The following is a 27,289-nucleotide window of genomic DNA, read 5'->3' on the forward strand; positions in this document are numbered from 1 at the left end:
TGTGAAACAGGCCCTTAATTGTCTATTAAAGGTAACGTAACGTGACTTTGATCAATGTTAGAAGATTTTCTTTTCATTAGAATAAAGGACAAAAATCAATTTAAAAGTGGAAACATTACTGCCTTGGGTGAGATTTGAACTCACGGCCTCTGGATCTAAGCTTAATAGCATCTTTTTTTAGACGACCGGTTTGGCCTAGTGGGTAGTGACCCTGCCTACGTAGCTGATGGTCCCGGGTTCAAATCCTGGTAAGGGCATTTATTCGTGTGATGAGCATGGATATTTGTTCCTGAGTCATGGGTGTTTTCTATGTATTTAAGTATTTATATATTATATATATCGTTGTCTAAGTACCCTCAACACAAGCCTTATTGAGCTTACTATGGGACTTAGTCAATTTGTGTAATAATGTCCTATAATATTTTATTTATTTATTTATCTTTTGCAGTCGTTTTCGCTTGTTAAAAATTAATTTAATTTAAAGACAAAAATGTTAATAACCATTGTAATAATTTAGCTCCAAACTAACAAACAATACAATTTAATTTCTTAGAGTTAATAGAGTATAATCTGAAACTGATTACCTCCAACTCTTCAAGTTCAACTCGTTGCATCACTTGCATCATGCGTGGGCGCATCGTAGATCCATTCGTACAGATCACCTGCCCACTAGACGGTGCATGATACCACACTTCTGGTTTTATTACTTAAAAATTGAGCAATAAAAATAAGTACAAATTACTGTAGGCGTACCAGTCAACCACAGGACGAACCAGAAATTCTCGAACGTGGGTGCAGTGAGAGAAATATTTTAAAAAACAGCAACTACCTCGAACCACCCGGCCTGGGGCCCATTTCTCGGACGGTATTAGTCTAATATTATTAGTCCACGAACTGTCAAGTCATATGGGTTACCGTGGCAACACACGAATAATATTAGACTAATACCGTTCGGGAAAAGGGCCCCTCCTTTCCTTGAAATATTTATTAGCTGAGGGTTAAACTCGAAATCTTTGGACTGAAAGTTAGGCTACCAAAGCATAGCATGTAAATTACAAAAAAAGAAGCAATAAATGCTAGGGGAAAGGGGTGGGGGGTTAATTTACAAAATACTCGTACGGCCCGATTCGAAGAATGATTAAGACACGTTTAAGATCTTGGAAAGATCTTTAAAAGGTCGATAGCTAAACGACAAAATTGACGTTTATTTCGCTTCCGCTGTGATCCCAATAAGAGCTATCTATGATATTTCTAACGTCAAAGTGACATTAGTTGCCCGAATCGAGCTGCTTCAGTCAATTATACGACATACAAACGATATCTAAATGAGAACTTATCTAAACCCGGCCTAGCCAAGGTGTGGCAATCGCTATCGCTTCGACAACGAATCGCTTTGTGTTTCTGTATCCGTCTTTCATATGTAGTGCGATAGTGACAGTTGCGTTTCGATCGCTACGGAGCGTAAGCGATTTGCACGTTGGCTACGCGGTCTGAACTTATCGTTATCGTATCTCATTCGAATCAGGCCGGTAGTGTAGGTAGCAGTCGTCTAAAATGGTATCTGCGGTGGTATTCAATGAAGCGGTGTCTACGGGTGGTACTTTATAATGATCAGTTGTCTTCAATCACTCAAAATGTTAGGAAATGTAATGAGCACCTGTTGATTATCATTTGGTTGTGGCTATAATGGTTGTTAGAAACTTCTTGGGTGTATTATAATCGAATCGGGTACTTAAATGTGAACGATGTTTTAAATGAAGATTAAAGGCAGCAGCTAGCAGTCTAGTTGATATATAATTAAATAAGTGCCTACGATGCTGGAGGTTCTTGGTTCGAATCCCGGTAACGCTGTCTAATATTGAATTTTTAGTGCTAATTAAATAATAAATATTATAGTACATTATTACACATATTGACTAAGTCCCACAGTAAGCTCAATAAGGCTTGTGTTGAGGGTACTTAGACAACGATGTATATAATATATAAATATTTATAAATACTTAAATACATAGAAAACACCCATGACTCAGGAACAAATATCCATGCTCATCACACATATAAATGCCCTTACCAGGATTTGAACATTTTGAACCCGGGACCATCAGCTTCGTAGGCAGGGTCACTACCCACTAGGCCAAACCGTTCGTCAAATCTAATTACATCCACACTTTATCAGGCCTGATATCACACCTGATTTCGGGCCCGAGAAAGAATATTTTTCCTTTTCACCAAATATTAGCACATCGCTTACAATACTCGAAATGTAAAGAAGCGGCCAAGTGCGAGTCGGACTCGCCCATGAAGGGTTCCGTACCATTTATGACGTATTAAAAAAAACTACTTACTAAGATCTCGTTCAAACCAATTTTCGGTGGAAGTTTCCATGGTAATGTACCTATATCATATATTTTTTTTAGTTTTATCATTCTGTTATTTTAGAGGTTTATGGGGGGGGGGGGGGGGGATAATCATTTTACCACTTTGGAAGTGTCTCGCGCCACGACAAGGACACGCTTTGTATCTCTCTATCACTCTTATCATATTAATGCGACAGTGGTAGTTGCGTTTCGTTTGCTACGGAGTGTAAACGATTGGCATATTGGGTACGCACCCCGGAGTCCGCTGTCCGCTCGGTATTCTAATACCAAGAATGGGTCTGTCACTGTCTTTACGTAATAGGCATAGGTAATAGGACAATAGAGTAAAATTAAAAAAAAATCTGGATCTGGCGGGCGGCCACCGACAGGGCTATTTAGTTTCATCTTGGGTCGTAATAGTTTCGATAAAATACCTACCTAATCTTACCAGGAACCAACCAGAAACCTTAATCTACTTGAGGTTTCTGGTTGGTTTCTGGTTTAACCCATTGGTTGACTGGTAGAGAATGCCTCAAGGCATTAAGTCCGCCATTTGTACCTTCATTTATTGTGCAATAAAGATTAAATAAATAAATCATTAAATGCTATGGGAACATAAAAGGACCCAATTTAGGGAAAATGATCCAATCCACAAAAATCTGTCAATAGAATTTTTGTCAAATTCAAAAGTACATAATTTATTTAAATGTAAAATTTTAGATGATGGATCCTTTTCGCTAAACTACGTCTTAGAAGTATATTTTTCAGTTGTAAGAAATAACAATTATTTTATTTTAGTTATCGAATTTGAAACTAGACTCGACCTTCAAATTTATCTAAAATTTCCTGAATTGGCATAACCTTGCACACCGAAACGGCCTACCATTGTAATTTGTGACTAATCGATTGTGGTACACGCGAACAACTGTTGCCACACTCGACTCTATTAATCGTTATCAATTATCGAGTCGTGGGACGGTATCGATTCGCTATTTTGGAATTTGGCGCCAATTGGTTGATGTGTTGAGTTAATTGTCTACATAAGTAACCATTGATTCCATAAAGTTGTGTGTAAAATTATATAGGTGAGTAGTCAAAAAAGTGTTATATTATGTCTTTCTAATATTATTTACAAACCCGGGACTCAACCGATTCTTCCGATACCGTTTAGCAAGGTACGCTCAATGCTGCTGGCACGTACAGGGAAACTACACACAGAACACTGGCTGAATCAGACTGGATGCAGACAGGCAAAAGAAGCCATGCCTGGCATCAACGGAAAGCTCACAAGGGCGCTCCTTCAACTAGGGAAGGTCCGACTGAGTATGGTAACCAGTGTCATAACAGGTCATGGACTATTTAACAAACATCTTTTCATAACAGGTGTCACAGACAGTCCCTTATGCCGAGGATGCATGGAGACAGAAGAAACAGCCTCTCACGTGGTGCTGGAATGCAGCGGAGTGGCCCCATACAGGGCAAAACATCTCGGATCCCCGAGAGACCTCCCTGAGGTCCTACTCAACATCAAAGGTTTGATAGGATTACTCGAGGAGTTGGGCTGGCAAGAGTAGCCAACCCTCCACCCCCCCTTGTCACGCAAAATAGGCGCCAGTCGTCGAGTTGCGGAAAATCGCCCGAACTACAATACAATACAATACAAGTCCCGTCCACGGGGACAATGCCGTCCTCGAAATGTCGGAGGTAATCCTAGACTGGGCCGAGCCCGAGCCGAGGCGTTCGACACGTCATTTTCTATGTCGGCTGATCGGTGATCACGTGGTCCTTCCATAGAAAACGAAGCACCGGAAGCTCCGGCCCGGCCCCGGCCCGGTTTAGCGTGAATCATCCTTTATGTCTATCTACACCTACAGTATCTAAACTGATAGGTACATGAATATTCATGACTTGTGTAGATATCTACACAAGTCATACGTAATAATTATTGTACCTACAAGTTTTACTATGGGGCCAACCCCGAAATACCGAAAATATCTGCTGCTTCATATATCGATGTTTTCTATAAACTTATATTTAAAAAAATCTTAGAGTATTTTATGCATCATTTTACACATTTTTCCATGTCAATAAAGAAATACATAGGTGTTCTATTTTTCATTTTATTAAATACCATTTAATTTCTTTTTAACCTTCGTGAGTTATACTAACATGAAACTAATTTAACGGTTTTACTCAAGTATTTTAGTACGCGGCCATCGTGACCGCTGCTCGGCACTGTTAGTGCTTGACTATGGAGACCTAGACCTAGGTTCTCATGTTGCGTGATGACTAAAAATATCAGGATTAAACGGACGTATTTATGCAGAAGGGAACCAACCCACACATCTGTCAAAATTGAGTTATGTATGCAGAAGACGTTAAAAATGCACCTTATACCCCCTACAAAAAGACCAAAGTTGTAGAATCATTTTTACGTATAAAACCATTTCGTTATCAAAGTTACCAACCCACATTTTCACTGTTTCATTAAATTTAAAAAGATCCAAGCTGTTTAGTACCTTACTCAATATACTTTATATTTATTTATAAGGATCCAAAGCACATGGTTCTTCTATATAGTATTGTTTTATTAATTTCATAAGAGACCATGCGGGTTGGTTCCTTTTTGCAAAATAAAAACTGCAAAAATGTACACCGTCTAAAAGATCCAAGTCACATGGTTCCTTAGTAAAATTCTTTTTTTTAATATTGAGTAACTAACTAAGTTCATTGGATCTGGTTTGCATAATTCAAATTAGCTCAGTGTATGTGTTCACAAAGGTCCATATTACATGGTTCTTTATTAAATGTATTATATTTTGAAAGATAAGGGAACCATGTGTCTTGAATCTTTTTTGTTTATTTACTATTTATTTTATCACACTCATATTAATAAAATAATTTATAATTATTTTATTATTATGAGGATGTTATGAATGTGAGTTATGAAATGATATAGTTACAACATAAGACAGTGTCTAAACAAATGTGCGGCATCTTTACTATGGCAAATATTTACAACTAGCAACACTGTGCTTCATATCAAAATAAATGTTAAGCTTGTACAAAAAGGTTTGAAAGTGCAATAATCTTCCGGAATTTGTGCAAAATCTATGTAAAAATGAAGATACTTGGTGCGAGGTCACGTGCGATGGTTTTAAGTTGTTTAAATAAACATTCTGACGATAGAAACGGCAGCGTCCCGGGTAAGTTGACAATGTATTTATGTTAGATGTCTAATTTACTTAGGTTAGTTTGCCAATGTTTTTGTTAAAACGTATTTGCAAGTAACTTTTAGTTAGTTTTGTGTGATCTGTAAGTGTGTTGTGAAATGTTTAAGCATTTCTGGTATACTGAATTTCAGATTTTCTCGACGATTCGCGATCAAGCAGCCCGATTCAGATATCTGCAGGTAGGTATTATTATTTTTTCTGTAGCTTATAATTTGCATGCCAATGTTTTTAATCTTATTTTACTGCAAAAAACCCTTCCGACTGACGAATTAAATGTTTTCATTTACGTTAACACTAATAATAATTATAATAACCGTTCCTTTCTCTGCAGCATTTTGTATGACTAACGTTTCGTAATAATCGTAACATTTATTTTTTAATGGCCATATAGGAACAAAAAGCGATCTCCATTCTATGTAAGTATGCAAATGCCAGGAAAACCGCTAGGAAGATGATGATGATGAGCTTGGGATGGGGTTCAGGTGGAATGAGTATGTGTTGGGATTAATGTAAGGCTTATTTTCCTTCTAGATTGCCTGTGTTTGCGAAAAAACGTTGGACGATTATATGGGCATAATGAAAACATGCAAGAAAACTAATGCCATGAAAGTTCATCGCATAGAACAGCAAGACTCCTTGTCTTCACTGATGCTGGAAAAAATATAATCAACAGAAAAAAATGTACAGATGGAACTAAAGTTTCATGGCTGACCATAAAAGAGATAGAGTTAAAAAAGCACAACATGTATAAAAATTTTATGAGGTCAAACTTTATTGAAGAATTCAAGGAAGTAGATATAAAAAAAAATTAGGGGAAGAGCTTTTGTCATCTTTGACCCTGCATTTAATGCAGCCACTTTGGCCAACAGGACAGCCCGTTCCCGACGCGAAATTATAGGACCTGAAGAGCTTTCTTCACTTGATCCCACAGGTCCATCAAGTCCATCAAAACATCGAGGATGATCTGGAGGGCTTTTCTGGTGAACTGGACTTCGAAGTAGAGGATAAAAGCCCTTAAAATTATTGAGAAAATAAAGCATTATGCTAAAGTCGTTTGTATTATATATTTTTTTCTAGTTTTTTTTTATTACAGCGTAATATCTGATGTTTGATTGATGTTGGTGCGGTTAAAGTTAGAAAACAATATTATTATAAAAGTTTAGAGATTGTTTTTGTTTACGAATAAAGTAAATTTGCCCTGGTGTGCATTATTTTTGTATACCCTTTTAGAATACCTATAAATCAATAAGGAACCAACCCTCACTTAACCAATTTTGCTAAAAGGAACCATTGCCTTTTTAAGAGAAAACTATACTTAAAACTACATTTACATGGCTCGTTTAAGTAAAACAATATAAACCATGCCATACTGTGGCACTTGATAATCCAACTTTGTTAAAAAAGCTGTTAATATTTTTTGTATACAATTTATGAAGAAAAAGTGCTTTATCTCAAAACTATCATTGTGTGGGTTGGTTCCCTTCTGCATAAATACGTCCATTAACCATCAAATTAATTTAATTTTTATTTTCAGTTTTTTATGTAATCGCATGACTTAAAAAGTTTCAGTATTTAGGTACGCCTGAGCGCTAATCATTTGATTTCGTCGTGGCATACCGATTTTCAATATAAAATTGATCTTAGAATGATTATTACCATTACCAGCTGATTGGTTTACGATTTAAATACATGATAAACCTTCAACTCAAATTACTTGATTGTAGGTATAAATCCCTACAATCTAATACAGTAACCCAATCTCTACGAATGCTGACCCACAATTTGGCTAAATTACGTTTTCGTATCATGAAATTACACAGAATAGGACATAATTGCTCGTTTAGTACGCTTTCTTGCCAGCCAATTATCTTCATTAGATACATGACAAACCTGTTTAGCGTGTAACTGTATGTTTTTATTATTTTTAACACTTTTTGTAAAACACAGATACCTAATGTAAGCGGGTAATTGTTTCAGCAAAATATGCACGCAAAGCCGTGTTTATTAAGGTGTGTAGTTTTGAACACGCATGTTTGCTACAGATTGCATCTCTTGCGAGGCTCGCATAAAGCGCATAAAGCGCGTGGCGCATTTGTTCTGGACTAGTCTGGACGCACGCATCTTCTGACGTCTTGGTCTAATCCAAATCAATTCAAATTAAATGTGATTTGGTAGAACTACAACATTCAGTGTTTCTACCGAAACAATTACTACATATAGTTTTTCACATTTTTGATCAAATATGAATGTTGTCCCTAAAATTGTATTTTTCGTTTATTTCCGAACATCGCCAATTCCAACAAGAATCATTTTTATCGAAAAAATGGACTATAGTTAACACCCCTATAATGGATCTGACACCAGTAATGGGATAGTATATGTAGACACATTTTGTAAATTAAGTATTTGTCAAATTGACATCAGTTTTTAACACTGACAACATTTTACAATAATCAAGAGCCATAGAGCTGCTTAACTTTGATGTTTCATTGATTTTTCTTTGTTTTAAAATTAATGGCGCCATACATCTCATGACTGGAGCAAAAAAAATAGTTTTTATTTGTTAATAATATTCAAACCAGGATGTTTCATTAAATACATTGAAAATATAAAGGACGAATAGGACATTAAACGCTTAACGCATAAAGTGGTAGAAAATTTACAGATGCCGAGAAAATATCTAAGTACTCCAATATTTTTCTTAAATGTCCCATGACTGGTGCCGTTAACATAAATACAAGTAGATGAAGTGTGTTACAAATTAATGCTGCATATCACAAACACTAGTTTACAACATTTAGAGCTTGACATTCAATTAAATAAGTAGAATAATAAAGTACAAAGTAAACTTTTTTATCGAGCGCACGCACCGTTTCGGTGACAGTTGACTTCGCGCGTAAACGACATGCTGGCGCGAAACAGAACTGAACTGACAGAAGAGAGGTGTATTTTACTGCTTATTTAAATTACCATAGTTAGTATGGTTGGTTGTAAGTTGTGCGTTCAAATAAATATAGGTACGGTGGAATATATCATGCTAAAAGTCACAGGCAACGTAACGTAACATTATAATATAATGTTATTATTATGATTGTATTTTTATTATGTAGTTTGATATCCACAAATTATTTAAAAAAAGTGCTGCTTGAAAATGCGTATTCAGTTTAAAAATATAGACCAGATTTTTTCGTGTCCTCGTATTTGAATATTGTACGTATTTAAATGTTATAAAACAAAGAATGTTACTTATAAAACGACGCACCGCTATCACTACATAAATAAATAAAACCGGCCAAGACCATCTCGGGCCCTGCTCAGTGTAGAATTCCGTAGGTATCCTTCAGTCACAATAGACTGAACGGGGGGTAGTATGTGTACATCACAAGCAAAAGGGAGTACGTTCGCAGCGCTTTGTACGGCTATTTACTAAGGAAAGACTTTTTATAGTTATATAATAATTCAAAAACGGCTTAACTGTTCACTATAGTTTTCAATGAAAGTATTTATTAAGTTTTCCTTTCGTGCTTTTTAATAGATTTTGGATCCATAGTTAAAAAGTTAGAGGGGGTGGAGGGGGGAAACGCATTTTTTTTTCGAAGCGATTATTTATGAAAATATTCATTTTATCAAAAAGTGGTTGTCAGAGACCCTTAGCTATTCCTATTAAAATACCTATCCAATGCCACCCCACCACCATATTGTTAAAGAGGAAAAAATAAAATCGTTTAGTTGAGGTGCCCTAGACATTTTTTTAACCACTTTGTCACCATGATTGATCTAGGTATCCCAGCTTTCTAGCACCAAAGATCACGGAGTAAAGCTGTGGACGGACAGACAGACAGACATGGCGAAACTATAAACGTTCTTAGTTGACTACGGAACCCTAAAAAAGTGTCAGTAACCACGAAGCAAAAAAAGTAAAAAAACACTATGGATTAAGTAACCTCAAACCAGTATTTGCACACCTTTTATATTAGAAATTACACTTTTCTCATTACAATATCATACGAAACGTGCATTATACATTATTCTTTGTTGTAAACGCAATTTCATTGTTGGCGTTTCACCGTGTGCGTCAAATAAAGAGCTTGTGTAATTACGCCAACATGGACATGCAAACGACAGTTGATAGCCGTGTATAGTTAATAGTTTAGGGTAACGGCGCCTATTAACGCGGGTATCAAAATCGACGTCTAACACCGCGGTGTTTACAAACACGCATTTTGCAAGCAAACAGATCTATTCCCTAAGAAATAAAGCATACACAAAACAAGCTCATTCATTGGTCTATCGTGCCCATTAGTGTGCATTTGTGTGAGTGTAACAAAAAACTTGCGATTCGTCAGTTTGTGCGACGGCGGCGCAAGAACCGGTTGTTCCATACAGACGCGTGACACCACAGGTAAGTGCACTCCAATCTTACTTAGTGTTTTACGTAATAGTTATGGCAAATAAACTAGTGCAATGCCTTTTAAGAGGTTGTGTATTGTTTTCTACACGATTTTGAATTACTTTTAACTTAGGTTTTGACCGGGAAATACGTTTAAAATTGAAAATAAAATACAGCGGTGATAGGCGCCAATTACTTCTGTGGTAAGTAATTCCGTGGTATGCCACGGTAATAGAAAAAGTGGTAGTTTTGTTATTTACTCTTTAGTTTTGGTACAAATTATGAATTTTATAATTTCTTTTATTTATTCCAATCTTGATCTATTCACGCTATTAAAGAGCTATTTCCGTGGTATGGAAAGTATTCAACTAACCCTTAATTTTTAACAAAAACTTCAGCACCGATTTCCTTGTTTCTATGGGAACCCTTAATCTGTCAACTTTTTTTTATTTGGAGTTAAAACCTAAAATTTACTTGCCAGTTATGTGATTTTGTCTCTTACAAGAAGCTTGTAATATACGTGTTTGATTTGATTTGAAAAACCATCTGTGTTTTATTCTTTTTATGGGTCGGAATTAGGTTTAATTAAACTCCAAATTAAGCCTATTACCGATGGTATGATCAGATTACCCTCGGTAATAGAATGTATAGAAATCTATTACCGACCCAGAGAAATATCGAATGGGTCGATAATAGGCTCTTAAAGAGTTATCTATTACCGAGTGACTATTTGGTATTGTATTGAAATATCGCATTTAGGGTACCGCAAGTACAGATTTCGTTGATAAAATTTAGACTTCAGTTATCATTATCAGATTTAAATTCTTCTGTTTTCTGATTCAGTTATTACTCTGACAAGGAAGGGTACCCAACTGCCAGGCAATTCCGCTTAGATCTTTTTTAATTTAATTTTATTTATACAGTAGTCCAAAATCTCAGACATGATTTTTTTTAGCTATAAGAATCAGCAATAAGAAAAGTACTGTGATTTGTTAATTATAAACGGGTAAATTATAACACATAATATGTGAGAGACTTTATTTAACTTAATTACCTTATCAAAAACATTAGAATTAAAAATTTTCATGTTTTTATATATAGTCGAAATTTTATAAGGTGGACGTTTACCTTTTCACTGTGGTAAACTTTCACTCAGGTGGTAAACGTCCAGCTTATAAAATATCGACTATAATTTACGCTGTGCCTTATGAGAAAATGTTACTTACTTGTTTTTTTTGTGCAGCTAATTATGTCAGTAAGACAAATTCTTATCAATCTTTATAGCATTTAAAAATTACTTTTATTTAATAACAGGCAGGCCTATTTGTCATATACGTCCTTAGTAAAACTTTACTAACAATCATTTTTGTTGTTTTACATGTAAAACATTCAACTTATAACTTGTTATACAGGTACTCGTGGGTACTTGGTAAGTTAACTATTTAATAGTATTTGATTGTGCCAAAGTGTAATTATAATCTCTTCGAATATATCTCTTATTTTTAAACATACTCCCATAGTTTTATTTTTTATTTTTGTGTCATTATTAAACTTAATGACACAAAAATAATATACAGAACCCACGTCGTTATTATTGTTTTAACCCTCGGTATTAGGTTTCGAATTTTGAATTTGGTTTCTATTAACGAGTGCAGAAAAATCATGCCAATTGTACCCTCGGTAATGAAAGCTCAATTCGCGATAATAGAATCACAGCCTGCCCCTTGCCACGGTAATAGAAGATTTGGTCATTTTGGCTTCAAAAAATATTTTAATACATATAATAACCCAAAATGAATCCAAAAACGTGTGAAACGGAAAGTTCATTAAATGCTCTGATGAAAAAAAATATTCCTGGCTGTTAGACAGCATTGATACCCTTAATTTTTGGATCTCTTTTGAAAAGTTCCTTAACTACCACGGTAATAGGTGCCTTTACCCTAACTATTGGGCGTGGAGATGGCACACGTTTATGTTTATTAAGTTATATTCGTGTACGTTTGTCATCTGACTTGTACTTAGGGGTCATCCATTAATTACGTCACACGAATTCCTAGGTTTTTGACCCCACCCCCAACATTTGGAAATCCCTCCCCCCCTGGTGTGACATCACATTATTAACAGTTTAACGATTACATACAATTATAAAGGATTTATAGTGTAATTTTCATCGTGAAATAAAGAAATCTAATCTAATCTTACTGTTCCAAAAACTCGTTATTTACCTTTACAACGAATAAAATAAACATAAAAATCGTTTACCGATTATGTCAAAGTGACGTCACAAAGTGTGTGACTCGCCCCTCCCCTTTGTCACATTTTCTTGACCTCCTCCCTCCCCCTAAACGTGTGATGTAGTTAATGGATGGCCTGCCTAGGCTCCTGCCAAGTGCCACCTAAGGCCTAAGGAGGTCTCTTTACTTGTATGGTATTAGACTAATATTAATAAAGAACTGTATTTCTTATGGCCTTATAATAATAATAATATTAGTCAAATACCGTTCAAGAAACATACCTGCGGGCCAAAGTTTGCAATTTGCCGGCATCTTTCTCTTTTACTCCAATTAAGGCGTAATTAGATTGACAGAGTTAGATGCCCCCAATTTGCGAACTTCGGTGTTCGCGGTAGGCCCTCAGAGTATAGTTGACTAATAGTAGATAGGTAGTGTCACAAGTAGGGTTTGCAATCCGGATCAGAAATGTATGAAATTATCCGGACCTGGTTCCGGATCCGCGGATCTTCGCGTACATTTCAGATCCGACGTGCAAACCCTAGTCACAAAGGACCAAAATATTAATCATATGATAACGGAGAGGGCGTACATTGAATCTTGAACGAAGATAAGTATTTTATAGTAGAATACCAAACGTAGTGAGATTTAAGTATGAAAAGTTTCAGAACAGAAAAAAAATTTTGATACCTCCCGGTAGGCAGCCGAGATCCCTTTTTCCAAGTAGGTGTAGTGAAATAGTTATTACAAAACTCCTTATAAGGGATAGCGGGCCGGTCCCTGAGGAAAAGTAGAACATTGCGCGCTGCGTGAAAAATTGTCACCCGAACCGAAGGCGAGGGTGGCAAACACGCGGGATGGAATGTCCTACGATTCCTCCCGTAGTGCGCATACTATTTTTCCGTAGAAATAAAATAGGCAGGGCAGGGCAGAAAATAATATTTGAACTGATGTTCTTCGAGCCAAATTATACATTTATAGTCTGTGAAACAACTTTGTCAGTAGAAAAAGCGCGAAACTCAAATTATCTATTGGACGATAACCCTTCGCGTCGACATTTTTTTTGCCACTTTTTTCTAACGGAAATGGCTTGATAGACCATACTATACCTACATTTGTGTCACGTTTACAACAAAAAGTATTTTTAAATCCACAGTAAGCTCTGACTTAATAATACCAGCATAGCACGTGCCTCTACCTCATGGAGTTGCCGTATTACCTCATTATCTTGAAAAACTATTATATAATTTGAATGAAACGGTGAAATTTCGCAATTTTTCATTTTAATTTTTTGCGTAATTACGCATTGATACTTTGTTGCCGTTCCTAGTTATGGTCAAATTATTTTCGTTGTAAGTTTTCTGAAGGTATTATGGCTAGGCTTTTATGATAGAGGAGGCAAACGAGCAGACGGATCGGTAAGCGATTACCGCCGCCCATGGACACCTGCAACACCAGAGGGGTTGTAAGTTATTTGTAATATAACCGGAGGCATTATTATTATTTATTTATGCATGAACATTAAGAGGGACAGAGGACAAAGGACAAATCCGGGGAAACCCGGACGGATGGCAGCCCTAAACACACATAATGGATATATACAGATGATTACTATAACTAGCTTATATCTAAAATAGGCCCTTGAGGCATTGTACCAAGGATGCTGGCGGCATTTCCTCGTTGTATCGCAATACTGATACGTTGTGCGAGGAAGCCGCCAGCTCTTCTGTCACCAGTTACGTCAACCAGACGTTTCGCGATTTCTCCAAATGGAAACCCTTTTCTCCCGAAATGGAATTAGTAGAAAAAGTACTGTTATGTCGTTAGGATCGCAAAGCTACTTCCCGCTTCAAAGCTTTAAATTTTATCTAATTTCGATAGTCGCGTCGCATTTTACTTATACTTATTATTGTTCCGAGCGTAGGTAATATGCGCTATGAGTGATGTCAAAATGACATCAATTTTTAAAGTCCAAATGACGCTACATGTTACGTTTATGCCCCATGCCAAATTCAAACAGTATAGACAACTTATAATTCCAAAATTAATATTCTGTCTTCTAGAAAACTTCTTACTACCACTATTCTACCAACTGATGACTTGATTTAAGCTCCTTACCCATAACCACCCATATCCATAGATATTAAGTAGCCATGCCATATCCATACCCAACCATAGCCATATATGTGTAAACTTTTTTAGAGTGAGACCAAGCTAAGTTGGCAGCGATTTTGATAGCCCAGCCTGTGCAAGTGTTAAGTAAACGTCATAATTTCATAGAAGTTTGACGTTTCAAATAACACTTGCACTGTTGGGGCTATCAAAATCGCTGCCAACTGAACGTGGTCTGACTCTAGTACGAGTCCGGGCCGAGGCGTCCGACACTTCGTCTTCTATGACGGACGATCGGTGATTACGTGATGTTTTATAGAAAACTGAAGTGGTGGACGCCTGGGCCCGGACATGGCCATATCCAGGCATGTTAAAACCCTCTACTTCTTAAAAGTTGTATTATGAAAGTCAGATAGATAAATGTACCCAACTTTTGTAATGTCCACAGAAAAGATGCCAGTTCACCCATAATAATACCTATAGTATCTTCAATTAGAAGTCATAACGGTATATATAGCCTCGCTAGAGATGTACATGTTGTACCATTTGGAGTTGAAACTCTAGTTCCATGGGGTCCCACAGCGCACAAGTTTTTTTGCAGAAAACGCGCAGCGTCTGGTTGACGTAACTGGTGACCGAAGAGCTAGTGGCTTCTTCGCACAACGTATCAGCATTGTGATACGAGGGAATGCCGCCACCATCCTTGGTACAATGCCTTAAGGGCCTATCTTATATTTAAGCTAGTTTTTAATTTAATTTAGTATTTGTACAGTAGCTGTATTGCCTCTGTAATGTTGTTTGGAATTAGAAATCTAAATAACTCCTGCAATTACTGCAAAAGATTACTGTACATTGGTTTAAGTAGATTAGTACCTGCATTGTTAATGATTAATAAACATTTGGTTCAGCAAGAAACTCATGTTTAAAACATAGGGGTGTGTAAGTTTGAAGTGTTACTTTTTTTGCATCATTTCATATTTCGCTCGGTTTGTTGTAATTTAATTAATGCGAAAAGTAAATTGACGTCTGTCGATTGGTATTAAAGAAAATCCTCAATACCTAGCCGATATGGCAATCGCACATCGACAAACGCCAAAAGTGCCAATAAATAAAATCGTTAAGTATAATAGTTTAAACCAAATATTTTTATGTTTATTTGGGCACAAACGGTACAACAATTCTTACAAATAGTAGCATTAATTAATACACTATAAAACTTAGATTTAATAAATAATACTTACTAAACTTAAAATAAAATACTAAAAAATATCCCCCTGCGGCATGGTGCCGTAGATACTGGCAGCATTTCCTCGCTGTATTGCAAGACTGACAAGTGCCAGTTACATCCACACTTTATCGGACAAGGCCCGAGCAAGACTATTTTTTCGTTTACAATATTTGAAATGTAAAAAAATGGTTCATACGCAAAAATATCAAACATTGAATATTTTTGGCAATTAGAGACAAAGTATTTTTTACATTTCAAATATTGTTAACGATTCTGTGAAACGGAAAACGATTATCAGGCCCGAAATCGGGACTGATATCGGGAAGCGTGGATGGAATTGGCGATAAACGAAAAGGATAAATGTAGATCTTTATTCGATGTTGATACGATTAAAGTAACTAATTAATAACTCACACTTGTAAATTGGTGCTAATACGATACATTGCGAGTCAAATCAAAATGATGTTTTATGTTCTAATTCTGCTTCTGTGTCTGGCCTACAAAACTAATTAACAACTATTGCAAATTTTCATGGTATATGTCACAACAAACGTGATTGATGAATGACTATTCAACTTTTTACGACATTTAAAAAACACCATATTATGTAGATCGCCGTAAACTTAACACCTCAAATCATTCAAATAAAACCAAGGTTTCCCTACATCACAGGAAACTCACCCTAATTGTACTTAAAACTAATAGATATTTAGTACTTTTTGCCGTAACAAGGCATAATGGATGCAGCAGACCGTTTAGTGTGGAGAAATATTCATTTAACTATTTAATAATAGCTCTTCAAGTGAACGAGAACGGTTTTTATTGAATTTCTGTTTGGGAATAAGTAGTGTTAGGAAACTGTGTTATAAGCTGTAATACTGATGCTTGCTCTAGTTGTTCAAGTGAATGACGTTAGTTCAGACAATGGGGTTGGCAACTGTAGATGGCGCTAGCATAGGATTCCCTCGTTTCTAGTTTTGTTCTATGGGGTTTGGCTTAAAGACGGAAGACCAGCGTTAGCCCAGCCAGGCTGTACCATGCTGAGTCGGTACCGTTTAGCGTTGTGGCTTATACGTTATATTTTACTTCTATTATCTGTTATTTCGTTTGCTTGTTTTCATCTTTTTATTCTTCCACGAATAAACGCTTTCTATTCTACTCTAAAGGGCTAAAATGCTAGCATCCGGGTCATAAATATTAATCATAAAATTGACAGGTGAAACCTGGGCTGACGCCATCTGCAAAATATTTCGACCGGCCAACCCCACTAGTGCTATACTGATACTGTATATAGTGAATGCCCCTATGTTGGGACTGGCATTGGACTAATCTGGCACCAGTAATGGGATGGTATAGATAAATCCTGTAAAACAATTATTTACCATCAGTTTTTAGATACTGGCATCATTTTACGATAAACAAAAGCCGAAAGGTTGCTTAAGTTTCATTTTTCATCAGTATTTGTTAGTTTTAAAATTAATGGCGCCATACATCCCGTGACTGGAACAAAAAAACATAGTTTTAATTTGTTAATAATATTGGCTTTCATTAAAAACATTGAAAACGTAAAAAACGAATAGGCCTGTAAATTTTTGACGCATAAAGCAGTAGAAATTTTACAGGTGTCGGTGAAATATCAAAAATACTCTTAATGTTCTATTAAATGTCCCATAATTGGAGCCATTAACATATTTAGCACTAATCTCAGACAGTATGACAAAGAAGTCCAGTGTTTTTTTTTACTGATTACCAACCGCCTCAGCTAAAGGGTACACCTATAAGTACCTAAGTAATTAAGTTTAGGCTAGTGATAGACACTACCAGCGATTTCAACTGCATATAATGATGATTTCCGTGAAAAAAAACTACAAGTATCCTTTGTATCTTTAGATCTCTACATATATAGTTTGGCAAGCCATTTCAGTCAGTTAAATTTTTTTTTTTTAAAGTAGATGCGAAGGGTTGTACTCCCATAGAAAATTTGAGTTTCGCGCCTCTTCTACTGACAAAGTGGGTTATCCAGAGTATACCTACGAAATTTCATCTAAATCAGTTCAGCAGTTTAAGGGTCACGAGTAATGTATCTGATAAAAAATACGACCATAATTATTTCAAAAAGATACCCTTGCTTAAGTTAAATATTATACCATCTATCTCACAAAAACCTAACTGCTTTTTAATAATACGGAATTAAAGAAACGCGGCTTTTTGCAAAAGTTTTTGTCACCTGATTATTGGCATTACACGGCAATTGCCAAGGTCTCCTAAAAAACGAAAACACTACAGACTATAAACAAAAGAATGACATTACACTTTTTTTACGGAGAATGACAGTAGACATTTTTTTAAGTCTTGTGATTCGAATGATTCAATGATTGAGTAGTTTTCGAGCAGAAATAAAGTTTGCGGATTTTCCTGAATATTTAGAATGGGATGAAAAAGGTCTAGCTTGAAGGCAGATATTGGCAGGTATCGAGTTATTATTACTATAGAGAAGCCGTACCAAACAATGAAATCATCGCAATTGCAACTGGGAGGCCTACCGCGAAAATCGAAATTCGCAAATAGTGGGGATCTTTCTCTTTTACTCTCACTAAGACGTAATTAGAGTGACAGAGAAAAATGCCCGCAATTGACGAACTTCGATTTTCGCGGTTATAGCCCTGGTCCACGCGAACAAAACGTCGTAGGCGCCGCAAAATTCATGGCGCCTACGCGTTTAGGTAGATTCACGCTACGCTTCTATGGTTTGTTGTCAAAACAAAAACAACTCATGGCGCAAAATACTCATTATCTGTGCGTAATGAGAATAGTTCAATGTTGGTAGGTAAGGTTAGATGAGGTAAAAGAAACATTTATAGCGAATCTGCTATTACTAGCTGAAAAACATCGAAATTAATGATATTGAATATTTATAATTCAAAATCATTACTTATAAATCCATTCTACCAGCCAACGTGTGTTGTTGCCAAAAGACAAAAGTCTTAGGAGCAATGAAAATCTACAAAAACATCCAAGTTCCTACTTTTTAGGGTTCCGTAGTCAACTAGGAACCCTTATAGTTTCGCCATGTCCGTCTGTCTGTCTGTCCGAGGCTTTGCTCCGTGGTCGTTAGTGCTAGAAAGCTGAAATTTGGCATGGATGTATAAATCAATAAAGCCGACAAAGTCGTACAATAAAATCGAAATTTTTTTTTTTTAGGTTACCTCCCCTACACGTAAAGTGGGGAAAAACATTTTTTTTTTCCTTCAACCCTACAGTGTGGGATATCGTTGGAAAAGTCTTTCAAAACTAATAGGGGTCTTCAACAAACATTTCTTGATAAAGTGAATATATTCGTAGATAATTGCTCCGAAAGAAAAAAAAAGTGTCCTTCCCCCTCTTAACTTTTGAACCATAGGTCCAAAAAATATGAAAAAAATCTTGGAAGTAGAGCTTAAGAAAGACATTAAATGAAAACTATAGCGGATATGATCAGTTTAGCTGTTTTTGAGTTATCGCAAAAAGTTTCCCCTTCATAGTAAAAAGACGTACACCCACAGTTCATCCCTTGGTTAACAATCTACCATACTTTAAGCGCCAGTTTAGCTTATTGTGACGGAAGAGTAACTACGGAACCCTACTCTGAGCATGGCCCGACATGCTCTTGGCCGGTTTTTACAGTAATTTAAAGTTGTACCTACACTGGTAGGTAAAATACTATGTACTTATTAACCTTTCAAAGTTGACTAGTTTTCAATAGCACCTTTAAAAATTATAAAGAACCTTTATAATTTAGGTACCTCGGAAGCACGGAACGGAGGTCAGTAAAGAATGCAGCCACGCTCCGTTGATGACAACTAATAGTTTTTACAGTTTGACCGCAAGCGATGGGCGCTCTGATTGTTTTTGTGGTTGTTTACTTTATGGCTGATGATCATCTTTTTAACAAAGGTTACGTTAGTATTTGGGTAACTCAAAATCACATTCGAACGTCGGGTGTTTACGAAAATCACCCTTATTCCAGGGTTAATTAATTTATTATACCTTATGAATGGTAGGTACATATTCAGCGGTAAGTTTCATATTTTACCGTACATATTTATTATACTCGTATTAACTTGTAACCTGAATATTTAAATTTAGTTAAATTGATAAATTAATGCAAAATAAATAATATAAATGTAGAATATATAAAATATGTTAGGTCTACGAAAAAAAGGTAACATTGAATAACATCTTGGCGTAAACCTGGAGCTTACATTTGTATGCTTCTTTGACGAGAATAGAAAAAAGGAAGCCTGTTTAATTAAGTAAATGTAATTCTTCCTGTACTTCTTTCAATCGACAAACCACTGGTAGAGCGTGGGCGGTAGTTTTGGCCTCTTTCGTTTACATATTTGAAACGGCGGCGCCAAGTTAATGTGGAGTCAACGAACCGAAGACTATAGTCGTGTTATTATAATTACGACTCGCTAAATAAGGCTGCTTCTAATGTATCGAAATAAAATGCTTTCCGGTGCGGTGAACTTTCAAAACGCAAAAAAAAAAAAATTAAAGAGGTAGGAGATAGAGATTAGTTATCAACGATTTTTATCCCCAGAGTAAGTATTTAAATTCAAATCTAAAGCACACTTGCTTAAAGATGTCACGCACACAAACACGACAAAAACAGCTTACCAAAAAACTTCATAAATCTGTTTAAAATATTATTTAATGGTCTTTATCCGCAGTTATTGATATGATATGATATGATTTATTTATCTCACAATATACAATTTCACTTAACACTACACGTGGTAAATTCTTAGGAATTTATATTGTGATTGTCAGTTTGTCTTACTTTATATAAATAGGAAAAACAGGTGACAATTAATATTTCATTTAAAATAGGTAACTAAAGTTTTTAAATTTCAATTGTATAAATAAATTCACCAAGAACGGGTCGTCATTAAGGTAGAAAATAAATAGTTACAGTTACAGAAATAATGTCAGCATAAGAAATAATGTCACCATTAGGGTCGTTATTAAGCTAACAAAGAAGTAAATTATAGTAAATCTTAAAATACAGATGTCGACAATATTATTTATCAAATGATGTTTTCACAGGAATTACGAGATAGTGCCTATATATCTACTAAAATTCACTATCTTTGAAGAGGGGAAGGCCTCCCGCCTTTGCCCAGCAATGGGACATTATAGGCTAATAAATAAATAATATAAATCTTTGAATTCACGATTTCTCTAGGATCGCATCATCAAATTCTGACTGTACCAACATTGCAGAGCCTTTTAAACAATAAATAATTTCTAAATTGATCTAGATGTCTTCATGAAATCGAGGGAAAATAACCTCAATCGAAATGTTTAAGTTTGTTAGAAAAATACCAATTTTTGTTGTGTTTATGTTTTTTTTTTTATACTACGTCGGTGGCAAACAAGCATACGGCCCGCCTGATGGTAATAAGCAGTCTCCGTAGCCTATGTACGCCTGCAACTCCAGAGGAGTTACAGGCGTGTTGCCGACCCTAAACCCGCCCCCCCTCGTTGAGCTCTGGCAACCTTACTCACCGGCAGGAACACAACACTATGAGTAGGGTATGAGTATGAGTGGGGATATGTGTTGCGAAGTTGCGATTGCGACTAAATGGTGAATGTGCCTTTAAAGAAACAAGGTGATCGTATATCCGCCACCTAGACCCGTATTTCACGGGCAGGAAACGCATGTTTCCTATAACATACATATAACATATACGCTATACACAGAAGCGCATACATTACTGAGGATTCCGCAGCATTTTCCTTTTCAAGCATGCATTGCAATGTATGTCGGACAATTAAGTTATTCTTTATAACGACAAATGAGTTGAATTTGTCAGAAATTGAGAGCCTGAATTTCTAAAGACATGGAATAAATTCAGATAATTGTCTATGGAACTTCTTTTTTGCATGGAAAAATATCTATGGTCATGGAATATCTGAATTTATTTAGAGATTCAGAGACTGAATAGGTATATAATATGTAAAACCAGCTCGTCTGTGATGCAACTATGATTCTACGAAAAGTCAAAACGATTTGTTACTTTACTAGGTACTTGTAATTTATATATTAGTACACAAAAGACATAGGTATTCGACGTATTCTGTGACGTCACATGAATTCACCTAATTTTAATGAGTATTTATTTTGAAAATTTAAAAGCGGTGAAACTATTTTTTTTTATACTACGTCGGTGGCAAACAAGCATATGGCCCGCCTGATGGTAAGCAGTCTCCGTAGTCTATATACGCCTGCAACTCCAGAGGAGTTACATGTGCGTTGCGGTTGTTTCCATCTACAAATCTTAGGGCAGAATTGTATCCCAATAAATTCTTTCGGATTATAAGAACATGTTAAACTACTTTTAGGGGACCTGTAATGACCATATTTTTGTAAATATTAAATTTAAAATATCTTTTGGCACACGTCACGTGACCAAACTCGAAACGTCATTGAAGATTCTGATGACGTCACAACACTCGGATTGACACTGTTGACAGTTAGGCGATAAACAACAAATGACAAATGTCAGTTGACAGTTTGTATCTTCTATGTGTGTATGTAGTTATGTGTCAAACCGTAAACTGTGACGTCACACAATTTTCAAAGAGCGTTTTGGGCGCGAAAGCATCTGTCAAAATATATTATGTTAATTTAACATATTTAAAGCCCTTTTTAGTGTAAAAGTTGAATTTTAGGGCAACTTTTAGTTAATATAGAACGTAATACAAGCGTTTAATAAAAATGGAAACAACCCTATTGCAGTAGCTTTCAAAGATAAAGGACGAATAAGACATTCAACTTTGAACACATAAAGCATTAGAAATTTTACAGGTATCGCGGTGAAATATCAAAATTACTCTAGTTTTTTCTTAAATGTTCCATGATTGGTACCGTTAACATAAGTTTCTAATAGATATATAGATAGACTAAGGTTTTCAAAGGTACCCTAATGTTATTTAGGTTCTATTTCGAATCGACAGAACCCTAAAAACCGATTTAAACTAAACCAGAGATCAGGAAACATCGTAACCTCGGGTTACATCACAGCATGAATAAACATCAACGAAAATAACTGAAATTGCATAAAATGTACAGTCAGCATCAATGATAGCGAATGAGACTACGCGGCGATAGTAAGTATATTACATACCTAGGGCAGTAAAGTAAGAAATGCCTTAATAGTACATTACGATACAAGTGCGAAAAGTAGGAAACTCGTGTCTTCGTATCGATTTAAAACTCTCCCTGCGGGCGTGTTTCAATTTATCGCCACTCGTTGCGAATTACCTTTTCGCACGTGTACTGTACAATTTTATAGTGCATATGGCACTATACATTTTCGACAAACGCACGTATAGTGCCAGTTGCTGCACTAGGGCGGTAAAGTAGCACCATATGTTCTGTAAAAAGGCTTTCTTATTTTCTGGTCTGGAGCCGGAAAGAGGCAATTTAATTTAGCGCAGCGGGTCGAAAGTTGACGCTTTCCTACCAGAGAGCACAAAAAGTAACTACCATTTTATAATAGTTTTATCGAACGATTGAGCGAAGCGAAGTAAAGATCTTATATTTATTAATTTAGACATGATTACGAAAATGAAAACAAAAAATATGTATATAACAGGCGATAATAATACCATGATACCATTCTACCTTAGAGCAAAGAAGAAACAAAAATTCAACTTGGAATACACCTGTTATTTTGTTGTTGATAATTTGTTCCGCAATAATTTCAGTATTTTTTTTATAAATTTCTATACGCCATATTTTTGCTGACTGTACACAGTGGTCCAAATGAGTGTGATTTGGCCACTCTTGGTATTGCTGGCGGTTCGTGCGTGAAAAATATGACTTTTGTTTATGGTCGGAGAGGCTGATTAATGTTATTATACTTTCTTCTAGATTCAGCGAATTGTAACAGTAGATAATTGGACATTCAATTGCCATCTATTTCTAGTATAGGTATCTAAAAGCATGGTAATTATAGATTTTTTTACCACAAAGTTGGGCTACATTTTTAACATAATTATAGTTCGTGGCATTCACGTTGACGCGCACATTTGTCAAATCTAACCTCTAAAGACATGATGTTACGAGTTAAGGCGCGCGTGTTCGTGAATGACACGATATAAGTAAGGTAGAAGTACTAGAGCTCGACGCTGCACTAGTCACCGACATGGACACTTTATTTCATGGAAATATAGGTTAAATTTGAACAACGAAGATTTTTCTGTATTCGAATTTAATCCTTGTCACTTTGACATAAAGTGCCCATGTCGAGTACTAGTGCAGCGTCGAGCACTAGTAGTTCTACCTTATAGGGGGTAACTCACAGACACTCGGTAAGATAAATGTCCAAATATTTGACGGCATATAATTGAAACCACGACCACTTTGGCCTAGTGGGTAGTGACCCTGCCTACGAAGCTGATGGTCCCGGGTTCAAATCCTGGTAAGGGCATTTATTTGTGTGATGAGCATGGATATTTGTTCCTGAGTCATGGGTGTTTTCTATGTATTTAAGTATTTATATATTATATATATCGTTGTCTAAGTACCCTCAACACAAGCCTTATTGAGCTTACTGTGGGACTTTAGTCAATTTGTGTAATACTGTCCTATTTAAAAAAAAAAAAAACCCTGTTTGTAATTTCTATTGTTAATATTGTTATGAATAACGTTGCTAATTAAAACCTGGCCAGTAATATATGATCACGCGCCATATTGCGGAATTTCATTGGAACTACATTTTTCATACTAAACTGAACTGTCACCCTATACATGAAAATACAGTCTCTTAACGTGAAACATGTATTTCATACACTTTTTAATTATTTTTATTCTTGGACACTTGGAGAACCTTTACACCTCCAAATCTTATTAATGTCATTATTATTGTGTATTATTACTTTCTCAGACCGTGGGGACCTTATACAACTCCAAACTTAATGTATTAACCGTGGAGACTATACGTCTCTGTAATATTGTATAATATTCTTGACTTGGTACATACTAGTTATGTATTCTGTAGCATTAGTTTATGAGACTGCTAGTTTAACAGTCCAGACGCGGTTTATTTATTTAGTATAAATGTTATTTTGACACTTGGAGAGACTCTTTGTATGGCTATTTGTAAGTCTCACCGTCAGTAAGCCTGGTGAAATTCAAAGGGTTTCCGAACGGGCGCCGAGCTGTCAACATCATGTTGAATCAGCTGTTTGCTAAAATTCTCAAGCTCGGTTCTCCATACAAACGTAGTTACGCTCTCATTTCAAAACGACTAGCTAGATTGCTCTGAAACTTTGTACTTACAATGGGATAAGGTATACTTAGGGCGTTAATTACTTTACAGTACATATAGCGCTACTTTACCGCACTAGTGCGAAAATTAGCATATTACGTTACTATGTCGAACATCTAAAGGGCCATATGTACTGTAAAACGTTGTACGATACATGTGCGAATAGATAATTCGCAACTTGTGTCGATTTAAAGCACTCCCTTCGGTCGCGTTTTAATTTATCGCCACTCGTTTCGGATTTCCTATTTTTCGCACTTGTATCGTAATGTACTATTACAGTACATATGGTGCTACTTTATAGCACTAGTCCGAAATTTAGCATATTACGTTACTGTGTGGAACATTTAAAGGGTCATGTACTGTAAAACTTCCCTTCGGTCGTGTTTTAATTTATCGCCACTCGTTTCGAATTACATATTTTTCGCACTTGTATCGTAATGTACTATTAGTAGCCTCAGATACCATAGTTAAAAAAATACAGCGAATTTCTGTTTTTGCTCTATTTCGTTTGTTTTATAAGCAAAGTTTCATTACAATCCAACACGTAGTTTCAAAATGAGAACGAAACTCCTTTTGTATGGGAAGGTGAAATTCGACCGAGCTTGCTGCGGACTCTTTTATTTTTTTTATTTTGTTTAAAAATTAATCTAATTAGTGTGTCTGATATTGGGACGTTCACCTACAATGTAGGATAATAAATTTTAATTTTTAAGGGTGCCCGCCAACGCAATTTAGAAAGGATACAAAAATCAGAAAATGTGAAATGCTTTGGAACAAAGTTTTCATAATAGTTCTTTTTAATAAGATATTATAACCAAGGCCGATTGGTTTAAGCAATTAGATAGGTGATTGATATTAATATATCACAGCATTTATTTTTAAATAACTTAGGTATAGTACTTTTATCCTACGTTACGTTACTTTCCTTCATTTCATTGTAGGACCTACAACTCAAAATGACTGTTCACGAAAGACAAACCAAACCGAGTCATAAAATTATGATTGCTTTAAACAACGAAGAATCATCAACATATTGTAATGCCGGATGTTTCTTATTAACAAACAAAAAGACGCAAGAATACTGTCATTAGATTTAACAACATGCTTTGTTGTGAACTGAAATAGATGTCATATATTTAAGAAAAAGTGACGAAGCCTTCCAGTGATGAAGGCAGGATTCGAAGCGGTGTCTTAGCAAACGCGGGTAAACCCATGAACCCCTAGTCACGGCGGAACTGGTCTCAATTTCAGTTTATAATTTATATATACATAGTAGACAAATCGACCGGGATATGAACCGTTTGTATTGTTTTTGAGGCCCACATTCCGGTCGGTTTAAGCCTAGTGAAACTAACTGCGAATCATTATGTACTAAAATCGCAAAATCTGACAGTTGGCGACTCAAATGTAGAGTTGCCATCTCTAAAATTTGGAAACCAGGACAAGACGCGTTAAAACCCCGGATTTTAGAGTCCAGAACCCGGACATGTCAACAGGTTTTTTAAACAGGTTGTGCGTGTGTCGCGGGCGGCTTAAAACTTATTTTTTTTAAAACCGAACTTCAAATGAAGCCCCCCTCATCAGATAGATGGCAACCCTACTCAAATGTGTTATTGTTTATATTTATACATGTTATTGTTGGATGTTGTATTTATAAATGTTGCTATGTACTTATATCATTGATGTCACTATATTATGATATCACTGTAAATCTTGATTTGTCTTATAAAAAAAATACTGAGGCCTACTTACAGTTTTTTTTAAATTTTTAATTTAGTTCAATAGAAGTTAATTAAATATGTTTTAAAAGCAATTTAACTGGACACAATGTTTTATAATATCTACGAGATAATATTAATAATCGAAATGTAAATGATTAATTATAAAGTGGAAGTGAGATTCTATCTTTGCCTAATTATTACGGTCTAGTAAGTAAAACCCAACCAAGTAATTATGTGGTATCTACTGGTCTAACTCGTTTTGCAGTCTTTAAACGGTGGACCTAAAAACTCAATGTGTATTAAATTTCTTATATAAATTAAATAGATGATAATAAATTGGTCGCTTAATCACTGAGTTGAATAAGTTGAATCAAAAAAGCTTCACCTATATGAAATTAAAGAAACGTCGATCATAGATTAAGCTATGATTTTTTTTCTATTTATCTTTTAAGCTGTGATTTTATATTCTAAATATTAAAATTACAATTTTATTGCTCAATAATTATTTGATTTGCTTTTTGTAATAAAATTGCACATCTGAGATACAAAACAAGGTTTACAAACTGAAAACGAGTCAAAAGATTTTATATCTAACTTACTACATTTTAAAGACTACGTATTTGTACTTTTAATGGAAGTAAAATAACGTCAGGTGACAACAAAAGTCACTTATAGCAGAAAAATAATTATAGCCAAT

General features: G+C 35.6%; 1 protein-coding gene and 2 long non-coding RNA genes across 6 annotated transcripts in view; 2 read left to right on the plus strand and 1 right to left on the minus strand.

Moving 5' to 3' along the window:
* The window catches only part of LOC133531032 (protein stum-like), a 97,344-nt gene that overhangs the window by 47,168 nt on the left and 22,887 nt on the right, over window positions 1-27,289 (minus strand). The window lies entirely within an intron of this gene.
* The window catches only part of LOC133531052 (uncharacterized), a 142,804-nt gene that overhangs the window by 21,183 nt on the left and 94,332 nt on the right, over window positions 1-27,289 (plus strand). The gene's annotated exons all lie outside the window — the stretch shown is intronic.
* On the plus strand, window positions 4,670-6,792 carry LOC133531053 (uncharacterized). The gene is made up of 2 exons (XR_009801440.1): window positions 4,670-5,563; window positions 5,722-6,792. It is a non-coding gene; the product is annotated as an uncharacterized LOC133531053 (long non-coding RNA).

The sequence above is a fragment of the Cydia pomonella genome, chromosome 24 (assembly GCF_033807575.1).
Source record: "Cydia pomonella isolate Wapato2018A chromosome 24, ilCydPomo1, whole genome shotgun sequence".
NCBI lineage: Eukaryota > Metazoa > Arthropoda > Insecta > Lepidoptera > Tortricidae > Cydia > Cydia pomonella.